This window comes from Catharus ustulatus, chromosome 2 (genome assembly GCF_009819885.2).
Source record: "Catharus ustulatus isolate bCatUst1 chromosome 2, bCatUst1.pri.v2, whole genome shotgun sequence".
NCBI classification, from domain to species: Eukaryota; Metazoa; Chordata; class Aves; order Passeriformes; family Turdidae; genus Catharus; species Catharus ustulatus.
The window spans coordinates 25,465,283-25,478,896 of record NC_046222.1 but is presented as its reverse complement, the minus strand read 5'-3'; the positions used below and the strand labels follow the sequence as shown (position 1 = coordinate 25,478,896).

Below are 13,614 nucleotides of genomic sequence, written 5' to 3'. Positions count from 1 at the left end.
CGGAAATGCAGTGCGGGGGCGGGGGGAATTCCGGAGTTAGTCAGTGGGAAAAGAGCTTCCCGGTCAACGAGTCCAGGCGGTGACCGGCATCGCCATGGCGGCAGTAAGTGCCATGTCCAGGGACGGTGACTCCACCACCTTCCTGGTCAGCCCATTCCAGTGTTTAATCACGTTTTCTGTGAAGACATTTTTCCTGATGTCCAACCTAAATCTCTTCTGGCGCAGCTTAAGACTCCTGCCCTATCGCTGGTTGCCTGTTAGAAGAGACCAACCTCCACCTGGCAACATTCTGTTTACAGGTGGTTGTAGAGAGTCATAAGGTTCTCCCTAAACCTCCTTTCCTCCAGGCTAAGCATCCCCCAGCTCCTTCAGCTGCTCCTTGCAGCTTGTGCTTGAAGGGCAAGCTTCAAGCTTGTGCTTGAAGGGCTTGTGCTCCAAGCCCTTCACCTGCAGTGCCATTGCCCTTCTCTGGACTCATTCCAGCACCTCAATGTCTTGTCGTGAAGGGACCCAGAAGTGGGCTCAATTCAGAAGAGACAGGATTTGAGGTGTGGCCTCCCAGTGCTGAGTACAGGGTGACAATCACTGCCCCGGTCCTGCTGCTCACACAATTCCTGATACAGGAATTGTACAGGCCAGGATGTCAGTGGTGATGGTGCCTGGTACTGGCTCTAGTCCTGGCTCTGGTTCAGGTCTTGGTTCTAGTTCTGGTCTTGGTCCTGGCAAAGGACGTGTCCAATAGCTTGTGCAGGGATGCAGGAAAGTAAGAGGTAGGATAATAGAGTGCTGAGAGAAATATTTTCATGTACATTGATGTGAGAGGTACTTTCTCCTGTCCTCAGTTTTACACAGATCTAGACAGCTGGTGTTCTGCATGATGAACTTAATCAGAAAAAACAAAGACTGCCAGTTTTCCCCAAAGAGGAGATGAAAGGATAAAGATAAAAGCTGTGCTGGGTTACCACAGGAACCAGCTTCTGGCATATTCTGGTTCATGTTCCAGTCTGTCAAGAGCTAGGTTTGAAACAACTGGCTGAAACTGCTATGGGGGCTTATGGGGATGGGAGGAGGGGAGATCCAGGACTTCATAAGCTGTTCTAAACTTACAGATGTCACTTCCATTCAGAGCAGTTCACTTTGTGTGTGTTTTTCAGATTATGCCATTGGGCCTTTTAAGAGAAACAGCTGCCTCACTGCTCCAGTGCTAGGTTCATGACAGTGCTGTCCATATCCTCAGCCATGCTGACCACTTAGATCATCTTGCACTGGAGCACTGCTGTTTGCACTCATGGGATGCCGGGATACCCTGTCTGATCCCTTCTTGCATCTCCCATTTCTCCATGTGACAATGATGATTCCAGACAGCATGGAACTGCTGGCTTTTTGTACTGCTGATACAGTTTTATCTGAAAGTGGCATCTTGATATCAGTTGTTTGTTAGGGTGGTTATGTGCTGAGCCATCCCCAGTGCTGTGTTCTCCACAGCATGGCTCCCTTCAGGACTTCTCCCATGGGTTTCTCCTCAGTTCTCAGCTACCTACTGGCTTCAAATAGTGTCATGCTGTGGGTAAATCTCGAGCCCCATGTGTTCCTTTCATCTGTGCCTCATCAGTAAACAGCAGATCTCTCCATTTCCAACCCCACTGCTTAGTGCAGGGATCTGGCTTCTTGGTCTGGAAAGCTAGGATTTTGCATAGAGAACTAAGATGAATGAATCTATTAAATAAGCATCACTTCTCTGTTTATTCTTTCAAAAGAACAGATTAAAAAAAGCAGAAGATGTGTTGTAAATGCATTAAAAATTCTGAGCAAAATAATGCCTTAAATGTAATGCTTATGTGAGATAAATCACATGGCTTTTTTCTATACAGGCACATGGAAAGCAAAAACATATTATTATATTATTATTTATATGGCACCATATGCTAAGTCTAGAACTTAAGCACTTTGAAATAAATAAGAAAACACCAGCTGCAGATTAGCAATATACTCCTTTATTGGGAGTCACTGTGTAACTGTGGCTATCATTCATACTGTTAAGTTAAAGCTTAAATAAATTGTCAGAGAAATAAGATAGCCATTAGAATTCAGTGTATGTCTCCTGGGGATGCTTTTTCTAACAGCTGTAGCATAGACCTGCTGCTAGTTTTGTCCTATCTCTGTAGTAACTCACTGCATTTGTCCCTGCAGTATCGCACAGTTGTTCAGTAGAGATGGTTGAGCTGCTTACTATAAATAATGTTGGTTAACAATGCAGTCCCTTTCGGGTTAATAAATTATGCTCAAACCACTCTTGAGCCTTTTTGTTTGGTTTCTTGTAAGTCTGCAGTGGAGTTGGAAGAAATCACTTTCCACAGTCTGTTTACTTTGAATATTTCTTCTTATTTTATTGAGCTGTAAATACACATATATAATAGCCAAATCCTGAAAATTCCTATCTCAAATTCTGGTCGCCTCATCTGCTACTTGAAAATTGTAATGAGATGCATGGGAAGAAACATATAAACAAATTTAAATGTCGTTGCTTAAAGGGGTAGGAGGGCCTTGGTCAGCCTCAGGCTGGGTGATTTGTCCCCCTCCTTTGTGTAGGATTTGCTGTCAGAAGCTGAGGTTTCCTCCAGGCTGAAATTGGTGCTGGAGCAGAGAGCTCACCTGCCTCATGATCCATGAACTGTGACAGCCTAGTCAATACCCACAGCCGGGGCCTCATGATTCTCTGCACGCTGCAGTCCCAAAGCTCTCCGACCTTTGGTTTTGCACAGCTGCAGTCAGACATAGTTAAAACCTTCCTGAGCTCTGGTGAACAAAGAGCAACTTTAGGTCACAGAACAATGGTCAAAAAAACCCAGGCTGTGAGGCAGAGGCTTGGGGTCTGTGGGGAGACATCTCTGCTCATCTGTGTCCTGACCGGTAACTCTGTGAGGGTTATGAGGCTGCCCTGCATATTGGTTCCTTACCTCAGTGGTGGGTTAATTGTTCTGCTCTCCATCCAGAGGGTTTTTGAGAAGAAAACAGGCTGGGAGGAGAGCAGGTGTTAGTGCAAGAGAATGGAGAAAGCCAGCTCCTCTATGAGGTAGAGGGCTGGGGTGCAAGGGGAAGAGACGTCCCTGGGGCTCCTGATTTGCATCCAGACTGCTCCTGTACTAGCAAATGTTGATATGGGTGTGCTTCTGGCAGCGATTCTGAAGAGGAGACTATACCCATGTGTCTGGGCTTGTACAGGTGGCTCTGAGTGTTTGTGTGCTGGCAAATGCAGCTTTTCCCCTAGCACTTACTGCAACTCGGTATCTGCCCGCATTTCCCAGCAGAGAGCAGCAGAGCCTCGTAGCTGCTCACCGGGCCTCGGAGTGCGGCAGCCTCCGAGACCTTCTGGCAATGCTTGCCTCCGCAAAGCACAGCGGTAAACCCTTCGCTGAGCTCACAGGCATGTCATCAGACCTGTCAAGAGCATTGGTGTGGGCAAACAGAAAACACATGCTCTCAATATCAAAGATTCGGGGCTTTCCTGAAAGCCAAGATGTTTGTGGAAGTCAGTGAAACCTTTCTTGAAGGGGAGAACACCTTCAAGAATTCTGAATTCTGTCTTTCTGCTCAAAGTTTGCTGAAAGGGAGTGCCTCAAGTATGGCTTCAGGAAGTGGGGGTGCAACAGGATAAGCAAACCTCTTTCATAGATGACTGGCACAAACTGGGTAGCCCCTTGAGGTCTCCTTCAGTCCAGTCTTTGGCAATGCAGGAAAGAGACATGTTACTAGGTTCTGTGTTTGAAAATATTTGCTTTGGGAACCTGTTTAGCCTACCTTAGATTGAACCCTTTCTGTTAAAAATAAAGTTTCAACTGACTCTTGCTCCCTCATTTGTAATGTTACCAGTAATGTTACTAGTGCTAATGATGAACCAAAAAAGTGGGATGAAGTTTCTTTGCCATGGTGTCAAATCTACAGTAATTTCACGAATACAAGCCGCAGCAATTTGACAAAAATTTTGGTGGAAACCCGGAAGTGCGGCTAATAGTCGGGGGCGGCTAATATGTGAATAATTTTCTGACATTTACAACCCCAGACGTGCCAGCCAGGGCGCCGAGCCAAGCACCTGCCAGTGAAAGCCGGCATTCTGCGATTGTTACAGTGTTACTGTGTTGCCCTGGCTCCCTGCAGGCAGCACAGGGGGCGGGGAGAGAGGCGGGAGAGCTCTTCTTCCCTCCTCTGCCGCAGCCCAGGGGAGGACGGGTGGGGGGGCTCTGCCATTGCCGCGGCCCGGGGAGGAGGGGGGGGGTGCACCGTCATTGCCGTGGCACGGGGAGCTGACGGGGGCCCTGCGCCGCCATTGCCACGGCCCGGGGAGCCGACGGGGGCCCTGCGCCGCCATTGCCGCGGCTTGGGGAGGAGCCGGGGTGCTTTGTCCGCGCCTGCCGCCAACGCCACAGGCGCGGGAAAGCTCCGTCCCCGCCCGCCGCCGCTGCCGTAGGAGTGGGGGAAGCTCCGTCCCTGCCTGCCACCGCGGGGCAGCGCCGACCCGGGGTGACCGAGCCCAGTGGCAGCGGTGGGTGGCCCCGAGCCCAGTGGCAGCAGCGGCCGGCCCCGAGTGGCAGCGCCGGGCTGGGCCACCTGGCCCCGTTGGCAGCCCCTAGCGGGCCGAGCCTGCACAGCCTTAGCTCAGCCAGTAAACCCCGCCCTCCCGCGGTTCTGTTACTAATTGCACGTGGGTCCTCGCTGCGAACAACAGAGCGGCTTATATTCGGGTGCGGCTTATTTATGGACAAAAACCAAAATATTTGCCAACACCCAGAGATGCGGCTTATACTCAGTTCGGCTTGTATTCGTGAATTTACTGTAGTTAATATGTGTCTAGTTTAGATAACATTCCCAAGAAAAACAAGACTGTGTTCCTTGTTTGGAAATTTACCTGCTGTTCCCGTGGCATTTAAATAAGTCAAATTTGCGATTATATTAGAAGCTCCTTAGCAGTATTAACTGAGACAGGTTTTGTCATACCTTTATTGTCCCATTCTAGTTCCTTAAACTACTATGGTCTTATACATTCTCTTGCAAATTAATCACAGACCTTCTGGGAGGCCCAGTCCTTGTAAGATAGAAGGCCTAAAGTTGGTCTCACAATCACATGGCATGAGAGGGAGGGGATGCTATGTTCTGGCTGAAGTCCATAGTGAACTTTCATTCAATTCCATCTCCATCAGCTATGAAACCGCTGAAGGAAGGAAGGGTCCAGATATGAAGTTCAGATGAGGGAGTGATGCCTGTGGAGGATGCTGGGCATAAGGACAGCATCTGGGTACTGGGAAGACTCTGGTTTGTCTTTTTGCTCCATCTTCTGAACACTGCCTTATTGCTGTGCTCCCCTCTGATGTGAACCTATTCCTGGCATTGGAACAGGAAGGCAGGCAGGGTATGGAACAGGATTTTGGAAGGCAAACGTATCACACAGTGCTGTCAGTAGGTCCCTCTTGAACAGGCTGTAATTCACAGATGGTTATGAAAGACTTTCTGCATTCGTCAAAGCCTTGTGGCCAGAGTACCCTCTTCATCTTCTCTTTCCCATGCCGCCTTATTTGACCTGTATGCCAAGATATTTTAAAGTGTGATACAGACCACCTAAGCCCAGGGTTACTCAGCTGGCCTCTACAGTCTCCAACTACAGTAATTTCACGACTATAAGGTGCACCCTTTTGACTAAAATTTTCCCCCAAACCTGGAAGTGCGCCTTATAGTCCGGTGCGCCTTATCTGATGGACAAAGTTCAGAAATTTGCCTACCCGGAAGTGAGAGCTGTGAGCCGCGGGGGGAGCCGGCAGTGCCATGGCTACCAGGTGGAGGCGGGGCGGAGCAGCGGTGGGCACACCCCGGCCCCATGCAGGCGGGACGGCCCCTCCACAGGCACGCCCCAGCCCCGTGGAGGTGGGATGGCCCCTCCAGAGGCACGCTCCGGCCCCGTGGAGGGGGCACGGAGGGGCAGCGGCCATAGCCTGGCCCCGGAGAGGCGGCACAGAGGGGCGGCGGGCATACCCCAGCCCCGCCGGGTACAGGCGGGCCTGGGGACCTGCGGCACCGCCCCTGCCGGGTACAGGCGGGCCCGGGGGCCAATGGCTGCCGGGTTGAGGTGGGGCCTCAGCCAGAAACCACGCAGGGGGAGCTGGGGGCGGAGCCTCACTGCAAAAAAAAGTGCGCCATATAGTCCGGTGCGCCTTATATGATTTACAAAGTTGCGAATTTTGCCGACTCCCCAGGGGTGCTCCTTATAGTCCGGTATGCCTTATGGTCGTGAAATTGTTGTACTCAATCTAGTAGGATCTGTCCTTCTTTATTGATGCAAATGATACTTTGTCTCTGAATGTAGCTGTACATGGGAAAGGTGCAATTAGCTGCTTCAAGGAGAGCCAGGCCTATCTGCCTTCCCTTGTTTTACAGAGGCTTTAATTAAAGACCCCCTGATGCTAAAAAGACACATTAATTATTCATCTGAAAACATTTACGTAGAGTCCCCCGTTTCACTTCTTCAATAAATTATCAGCTTCACATCTCCATAATTCATCAAACTGACTAAAAATACATTTTCTCAACCTCCATCACCTCCCTTTTCACTTTGTCTATTCCTACTGTGATTGGTTCAGTATCTTAATGTTAAGGTCTCCTACTGCTCTTAAGTTAGAAGGGAGGATGAAATATGAGGGGGAGAGGGAAAGATTTGGTAGTCATGCAGATGGCAGTAATTTTTATTTTTTTTTCTTTCCCACAAAACTGGCACGATCCTGAGGTTTGAAGAAGCTCATTGTGTATTTCTAACAAGGAAAACTCCACTGAGAGGAGGAAGAAAGATGCTTCCAGGGACAGAAAAGATGTAGGTTTAGATGATTTCTATGCTCAGATGTAGACAGCCCGTGTGATCCTTAGCCCAGCAATTAATCTCCCTAGATCATCTCTGCATCTCACCTGTAGATCAGGCCAGCAGTTCCCTCTCTACATTGTCGAGGGATGCTGCTTTACTAATTATAAGCTGTTCCCATATAGATGTGTGAAAAAGAAAAAAAACAACCACATAAGCTTAGGCAGAGGGAGAAGTTTTGCAGGAGTTCACAACAAAGATGTCGCTGCAGGCACAACTGAGGGAAAATTCACTGCAAATGGTTTTCTCCAATGCATTTCACTTTGTGACAAAGTGAACCATCACATGAGAGAGGAAAAAAACAGTCCTCTGAGGGCTTGTTTACATGGGGAGTTAAGACAAGTTAGTGTGAGGTATGAGGTAATGTGCAGAACTTGTAGTGCACTTATCCTCTGTGTAGGGGTTCTTATACAGAAGGAAAATGGTCATGGTTCACTATGGTATAATTAAACAAAAGCAAAGCAAAGCTCACTTTATCTCCAAATATTAATGCAGGGCTTAATATGCCTTCACATGCACTCATTTCACATCTTTGGTAATTCACCTTAAATTTTATGAATGTTCTAATCTTTAGGGATCGGAGAAGTGCACGTTCCATCTGGCTCCAGTAATTTCATGAATACAAGCCGCACGGACTATAAGCCGCCTCTCTGGGTGTTGGCAAATATTTCATTCTTTGTCCATAAATAAGCTGCACCTGAGTATAAGCCGCTCTCTTGTTCGCAGCGAGGACCCGCGTGCAACAAAGTTGCCAAATAGTAACAGAACTGCGGCAGGGCGGGGTTTACTGGCTCAGCTAAGGCTGTGCAGGCTCAGCCCACTCGTGGCTGCTGACGGGGCCAGGTGGCCCAACTCGGTGCTGCCGCTCAGCGGGGCCGCTCGGGGCCGGCTGCCGCTACCACTGGGCTTGGTCACCCTGGCCCGGCGCTGCCCCATGGTGGCAGGCAGGGACGGAGCTTCCCCACTCCCGCGGCAGTGGCGGCGGGCGGGAACGGAGCCTGCCTGCTCCTACTGCAGTGGGCAGGGACAGGAGCCCCCTGCTTACCCCACAGGCCACAGGGATGGCGGCACGGGGCCCTCGCCTTCCCCCCAGGCCGCGGGGAAGGCAGCACGGGGCCCCCCCGTCTCTCCCCTGGGCTGCGGCAGAGGAGGGAAGGAGAGAGCTCTCCCGCCTCTCTCCCCGCCCCCTGTGCTGCCTGCCGGGAGCCAGGCTCCACCCGTGGTGCAACAGAGTAACAATTTGTAATGAAATGCCAGCTTTTACTGGCAAGTTGCTTGACTCAGCACCTCGGTTTCCACTTCTGGGAGTGGAAATGTCAGAAAATTATTCACATATTAGCCACTCCTGAGTATTAGCCGCATTTCCGGTGTGGGAGCCAAATTTTAGTCAAAATGGTGCGGCTTGTATTCGTGAAATAACTGTACTCTTTCTGGAAAACCTGGAGCAGTCTCGGTGCCTATAGAAACTAGACCAGATGTGCTCTCCGGGGAGCATGGGGAGCCAGATGCTACAAACCGGTGATCTTCTAGGATGACAGGTGGAAGGGTAGGATGGATACTGGCAACTTTCTGGGGATGTGGTCAAAGAGGGCATTAGAGAATGAACCAGGAGAGGAGTGCTGGCTTCAGAGGAGTTGGCCCACTTATCTTTAAAGGGTCAGTGTTTTCAGAGGAAAATAAAAGGGTTTATTTTTGGCCCTGAGCACACACAGGGACTAAATCTGAGACTAAAAATGGGGTGCAACTGGTGACAAAGAGAGTGATAGGCTTATCTGAAGCATTACTCTATTGACTTCTGTGGGTTTTTCACTTTTTCTTGCCCCTTTTGCTGTTTTAGATGGGCTGTCTTGTCTCGACAGTGAATAACATGGTGACAGAAACCTTATCTGAGCATGAGTGCTTCGGCAACTGCTGCCTTGACGCTGCAATCTTAGAGCTGAGAGACTAGAAGCCCTTCCTGCATTCAATACATTGATTAAATTTACTAAGATATGAATATCATCTATTACTTACCAATTAAATTATATTTTGGGTTATGTTGTTAAGGGATCTGAATTAACACTCTTCTGGATGTAAGAGAATCATATTTTTGCAGGCAATAGTTAAAAGCTTCCATTCCTTTCTTCCATCTAAACAAGTTGGATTAAAATTTTCTGTAGTGAAGTTTTTTAGAACCCATGTTGTTTTTGGAGACCCCTTAAAAATTGTTCAGGCCATGGCTTTCAACCAAATGTATGTAACTATCAGTCTTGAGATACCTCACTCACAATCCAGCCTTTGCTGTTAAATTTGTATTGGCTTTGACGTGCTTTGAAGTAATAATCAGTGCTGTGTCTCCAGGGGGATAGGACAATATGTAATTGGCTTAAACAGAAGGAAGATCTCGTTAGACATTAAGAAGCCTTTACTAATGGTACAGTAATTAAGCAGAGCAATAAATGGCTCGAGGCCTTCTGCCTGTAGAGAAGTTTGGATGAACACACTGAATCTTGTCTTCTTCCACAAGGAAAGCAGAGATCATTCTTCGCATATGTCCACAAAGTTTTCTTGCCAGAAGTGGTAATAGCAGGATTTTCATTGCCACTGCATTGTCATTGAAAATGCTGCCCCATCAGAGCCTCGGTGGAAGAACAAGCTGAAATAACAGAATGCCAATGAGAGCATCCTTTCTTTCCAAGCTGTCAGGAGCAAGCCATTCTGGAAGGTGATGTACATCTCCCATAACCCATACTCCAGCTTCCTTGGTTGAGCCAAACTGTCTTCCCTGCTTGTCAAATGGAAGAAGTGTTAACACTGTAATTAGAAACATTAAAGCAATCAAAATGAGCATACGAGCAAAATGAAGGCACTCTTGGTTTATGCCTCCTGCAGGCATTGTTTTAAAATAAATCACTTTTTGGTTTAATTTAAGCCTCTTCCAAAACACCACTAAAACAAAGGGGCAAAGGAGTTTCTATCCATGTATTCACCAGTAAAACTACTTAGTTGTCAATCTCATAACCTAGTTTATACTGGTAAAATTTCCCTGCACTGACAAAATCTGGAGGATATTGCTGAATAAAGAGCTTAGCTTGAAAAGAATAAGTTGAGTCTGGACAACAAGAATCAAAGAGAAACAAGAGAAACTTCACTGGCTCTGGATCAAGCCCTTTATAAAAGAGGAATTAGCTGTGCTGTGTCAGTATGTTGGACATGGTGTTATGAAAGTGCCATTTTTTCCTGAGAAGAAAAGGTACAGTAAATTTTTTGACTAAAATTTTGGTCCAAACCCAAAGTGCGGCTTATATACAGACAAAGAACAAAAAGGTGCTATTTTAGTTTGGAGGACAGGTGTCTGCTGAGAAAGGCAGGAACTTCTCTTTGAAATGGAGAATGTAAACCCCCTCCCTCCAGATTATTATAATTTTGAAATCAAGGGGCTTTCAGGCAAAAAACATGGGAATTAGAAATAACAGTTCTTTTCTAGGGAAATTAAAATAGAAATACAATACTACAAAGAAACAAACTCCAAACCCTGACAAAGTCAGGGTGCAACCTGACACCCTGTCAGGCAGGGTGTTGGTAGCAGTCCCATTAAATGGTGGCTGCAGTCCTCTTGTAGTGACAGATGGGGTTCAGTTGAAGCAGTGGTCCTTAGAAGGTGCAGTTTCCCTCTGGATGTCCAGTGGTGATGTGGATAACTCCAGTTTTCCTCTGGAGTCCAGTGGAGAAAGGGGCTCCCTTAGTGTCCCAAAACCTCTGTTTTTATTTTGGTAAGAAATGTTGGGCTCTTCCCCCCAGCTGGAGCAACTTCTAATGGGATAAAGTAATTTTGTCAGTCACACAGTGGGACTGAATGGGCCATTAGCAGAAAATGACTCCGAGGAGGAGGGATGGGTTGTGAAAAGATAAAGAACAATGCCCTGCCTGGTCAATGGATGGCCCATTAGCAGAATATCTCCCACTGAGATAAGGATCACTGTCCCCACCCTCAACAGATGGTGATAGAATAGATACCTTTTATCACACTCTGTATTATAATGTGTGGCTTATAATCAGGTGCGGCTTATATATGGACAAAGAATGAAAAGTTGCTGGCACCCAGAAGTGCGGCTTATACTCAGTGCGGCTTATAATCGTGAAATTACTGTACATAGAATAATTAACAAGGCTGGAAGAGTTTTTTCCAACCTGAGTGGGTGAAAAAAGGAGAGATGAATATCAGGAACGTTGAGTGAGTATGGAGGAGCTGCAACTCTTCTGCTGCTCTGTAAGACTGGAGTGGTGTTGCACAGTGAAAGCGGTTGAGCCCCACTCACAGTGCTCACTGGGTTAAGCCTTAGAGAAGTAGATGTTCAGCTCTGACTTGCTGAGACTGAGCTGTCTACAAAAAGTAGCCACAGCCTGTCTAATTGAGAAAGATGGGCCCAGCATCATGTGTGCATGTCTATGTGGCGTGATTTGGGTGCTGACAAAGAAGCATAATTGCTACCCATTAGAACAGTTCTGCTTCATGGTTCCTCATTCTACCTCGTCTTCTCGTGAGCATGGTACTTGTAATGGTTAATTCAGTCTGAGAAAAGAGGCTCAGGGTTACCCAGGGGTCAAGGCTTGCACACAGTATAGAATGGTGTTAGGGATTGGGGGGGTTTTTACTCTTCCTCCTCCATGGAGAATTTTTCCCATTATCATGGTAAGGAGGTCTGTTGGGCGGCTCCCTCAGCCTTTGATTGCTCAAGAGAAAAGGGGTGGGTGGGGACTGTCTCCCTCCCTAGATCGCTTGATAGGGTTTGGGGGGTCTGAGTGGCTTTTTTTTTTTCTTCCTTGGCACACAGCTGTTTTTTTTCTTTCTTCCTTGGGCCACTTGCTGGTCCAAACACGGAGGAGAGAGGTTTCTCTGCAGTCGGATTTGCCCTGCACCCTGCACTGCCTCCTGCTTCCGAGACCACTGCTGAGAACCAGGACCTAAACGGTGAGCAGGAAGTCTACCTTCACTCGTCATCCACCTGGGACACTGCCCTGCCGCCTCCGTCTCCACCTCCCTGCGATGGTCTGCTGCCACCACAGCTGCAAGGGCCCTGCCCTGGTCCCCACCAGGACCGTGTGGAAGAGAAGAGTGTCTGCGACTGGAAAAGGGACTGGGACTGAGTTTTTCTGTTTTGTTGCTGATTTTCATAGCTGATGTTCTCGTTTGTCTTGAAGATATATCAGTCAAGAACTGTTATTCCTAAACCCATACCTTTGCCTGAGAGTCCCTTAATTTCCAAATTATAATAAATTGGAGGGAGGGGATTTTCACTCTCCAAACCAGGACAAATGGGAATATGCACATCCAAATATGTGAACATTTTCTGTCTTAGCTGCCTTCTGCTCACAGGAAGGTTAAGCAACTGGAGAACTGGCATGTGACTTTGAGGTTGATGTTAACCTTTCCACTGGTGGGAGGTGTCAGTGTCTACTGAGTATTTCTAATGGTCTGGGTAGAATATTCAAATTTGACAATATGCAGGGATTTGATCCTACAATATGTTCTCAGAAATGTCTTCCTTGTGTCCAGTCATCCCTGTTTTAATGAACTTCGGGTCTTTGATTTATCCTCTGATGAGATTCCATGCAAACCCTCAGTCTGTCTGGTACAGGTGAGAAACGTAGCAGAACCAGCTGATGGTGGTACAGATGGAAGGGCATGGCCACTTTCTTCAAGGACGTGTCTTCCTGACAGGGTTAACAAGACCTGTGTTAACACTGTGGGGTCACTGTCCCGCTCATGGCTATTGCAGACTCAACCATTTGCCCATGAGCCAGAAGAGTGAAAGCTCCACAGCTGGCATCTCCCACCACTCGTTACTGGACTTGGCTGCTGTGAGTGCAGGCTAAACTCATCATGTGTTCCTTCATACAGGTAACATGACAAGCAACAGGTACTGCAGGGTACTGATCCTAGCACTGCCTTCACAGGTACGAAGTGCCATCCATCAGGATCTGAATGTTCCTGTGCTGGACAGCTGAGAGGTAAATAAGAGACTCATGAGTCTAAGTTTCATTATAGTTCTTCATGCTAAAAATGAGCCATGGTAAGTGTCAATGGGTCAGGGATGCAAGGGTTTTTTTTTTTTTGTCTCATATTTCAGCATACACATGAAAACCAGAGCTGTGGGAATTACATTTATCTTTACTCACTCTATCTCTGGCTAAGATCTCTGCTGTCATGGGATGACTGGAGTGAGTAGCTCTCTTATCCCAAAGCCCTAAGGCAAGCCCAGCTAGTGAGGCTGCTGCTTCCCCTGCTTGCTTGGCTTAGTTTCCCTGGGTTAGGATTGCTGAAGTTCCTGGATAGGGAAAGAAGCACAGGAGAACTTTTATGCTGGAGAATCTCCTGTAGCACCTTTGCAGATGGGCACAAATGCCACTCTTTTACCTCACCTTTTTTTGTCCCTGTCCCCAGTGAATGTTGCCACAGCTGACGTGCCATCTGTACAGAGCAGACCGATGGCCCTTTTCCTTGCTCCACGCCCTCTTCCAAGGCAAGGGGCTGGCAACTGGCTGCAACAGACGTGCAGAAGGACAAAGTGAATGTCACAGGCACCATCAAGAAAAGAAACCTTGCTCCATATGGGGAAGTGCAGTTCCAGCTGTTCAGCCTTTGGAATAAGCTGGCTCTGAAGCTGCTGCTAGCCTGGCTGTAATGCTAGGCAAGCACAGCCCCATCAGAGCTGGTGAGTAGGGGGAAAGCAGCA

The 13,614-nt window shown here is 47.8% G+C and overlaps 1 long non-coding RNA gene across 1 annotated transcript; it reads left to right on the top strand.

The window, feature by feature from the left end:
- Positions 1–42: 42 nt before the first annotated feature.
- On the top strand, positions 43–12,113 carry LOC116992995. Its single transcript, XR_004417145.2, has 2 exons — positions 43–103; positions 11,713–12,113. It is a non-coding gene; the product is annotated as an uncharacterized LOC116992995 (long non-coding RNA).
- Positions 12,114–13,614: the final 1,501 nt, after the last annotated feature.